General features: G+C 36.0%; 1 protein-coding gene across 1 annotated transcript in view; it reads right to left on the bottom strand.

Annotated features, from left to right (window-relative positions):
- LOC103609766 (putative coiled-coil domain-containing protein 144C) overlaps positions 1–1,874 on the bottom strand; it is a gene marked incomplete at its 3' end in the record, with an annotated part of 55,258 nt that overhangs the window by 30,123 nt on the left and 23,261 nt on the right. The window contains exon 5 of the mRNA XM_008594055.1: positions 700–793. The remainder of the gene's footprint in view (positions 1–699; positions 794–1,874) is intronic.

The raw sequence follows: 1,874 nt of genomic DNA, 5'->3' as shown, positions 1-1,874 counted from the left end.
CCTAATGGACTTTTGAACAGATTTTGGCGTCCTCGATCTCTCCATTACCAATCCTGTTCTCTTCTTCTTTACAATTCTCTTATTTGCCCTGTAGGATACCATCTTGTGAAGTAGCAACATTTTATATAACATTAAATTATTCACATGTATGGTTGACCATACATGCTCATATTCATCTAAGGCAGATAAAATTTAGCACTGCATGGGCAGGCACCTCAATCCTTAATGCCTTCCCAACATCGAGGAAGACAGAGAGAGTGGGGAAATTTTGCTTAACATCCCTGACAAGTTTTGGTCCTGGAAGCTCACATTAATTCTTCCCCTTTCTAATACCTGCTCCTTCTTTGCTAAAGAATCATTTTATTGCACCACACTCCACTATTTACACCCACTTCTCTTTCCATCAGTGACTCCCTGGACTCGCTGCCATTCTCACTCTTCATTCCCTCTTTCTCATTTCCTGACTTTCCTCAGATCTTACAGTGTCTGAAACAAAATTAATGATCCAGCTCCTTCAGTGGCACTCTCCATTTAATCTGTTGCTGACACGTGATAAGATATACAACTTACCACCATTTCACTTCTATGTCCTCACTACACATGTAATAGGTGATTTTCTTTGGCTAGTAGGATGTATCAGTGCTCATATTTTAAATAAACATTCCCTCAAATGACTTTCTTAAGAAATACAGTTCTTACCTTCTCCTTGCCCATTTACTATATTTTTTCCTCTTTGATCTGCAGCCCCAGGTGAATGACCAGCATACTTCTGTGGAAGATTCTCAGAGATACTCTGTTAAAATTAGCATCAAAAATGAGTTGCATAAAGATTTCCTTATCGCTTTCTAAGAAAATATCTGGCATTTCCTGTTTTAAAAGCCATTAGACTTAAAAGTAAGAGAAGCATGTATTGAAAAGCAAAATATTTCAATGGAGAACCTCACATATGCTCCCTGGATCAAGTTTATCTTTTTTCCTCATATGGCTATTGACACTGTAAATGAAGCATGGGAAGCCAGAGGAAAGACATTCACAGACAAAATATTAACTTATGTGCATATTTCAACAACGAACTAACTTCAAAATACTGCACTGTACTTTGCATTCCCCACCAAAAATAAGAGGACATTTTTTAGAAACGCATTAAAAATTCTCTAATAAGTACATGTGTTATAATACTTACAGCACTAAACATTTAAAAGATTTCAGATCACAAAAATTTTTAATGTTAAACTATGATACTTCACATGATACGAAACTTTGAAGTGTATCATGTTTGAATATAAGCCAAACACTGTAGAAGCTGCTTCATGTAGGTAAACAAGGGCTTGGAAAGTGTAAATATTTTTTGATAAAATATTTTACTGATAGGAAAAATGGTTAAAAAAATAATGAAGTAGTATAAAAAACTTTACAGTATGCTTAAATAAATGAAAGCAAATATTACATATAGTATGCCCCTCTCTCCCAATTAAGAAGTTCACTTCATGAAACTATAGTGAGCTTTCATATGAAAGAATAAGAGCATTTATTTATTAAGCATCTAAATGTTTCAGCCACTTGTTATGCACATTTGATTTTCTTCACACAATCCTAATAAAAATGATTTTGATGATGATTACTCCCCTTCCTGCTTCCTCATCATTCTGGGATATTAAGACCAAAATGATAAGCAGATGAGATCCATTGTTCTCTGTCCAGAATGTCCTCCTCCTCAACTTTTGCATGTCTGGCTCCTCATCCCACAGTTGGCAGCTTGAATGTCACAGCCAGAAAGATCTTCTCTGTCTACAGAATTCCACCTCCCCTCCTATCCCCATCCCAAATGCAAACCCCCCCAATACTCTCTAACCTAACATTCTGTTTTCTTTAGA

This window comes from Galeopterus variegatus, unplaced genomic scaffold, assembly GCF_000696425.1.
Source record: "Galeopterus variegatus unplaced genomic scaffold, G_variegatus-3.0.2 Scaffold10062, whole genome shotgun sequence".
Lineage (NCBI taxonomy): Eukaryota > Metazoa > Chordata > Mammalia > Dermoptera > Cynocephalidae > Galeopterus > Galeopterus variegatus.
Note: the sequence above shows the minus strand (reverse complement) of the source record. Positions and strands in the feature narration are given on the sequence as shown.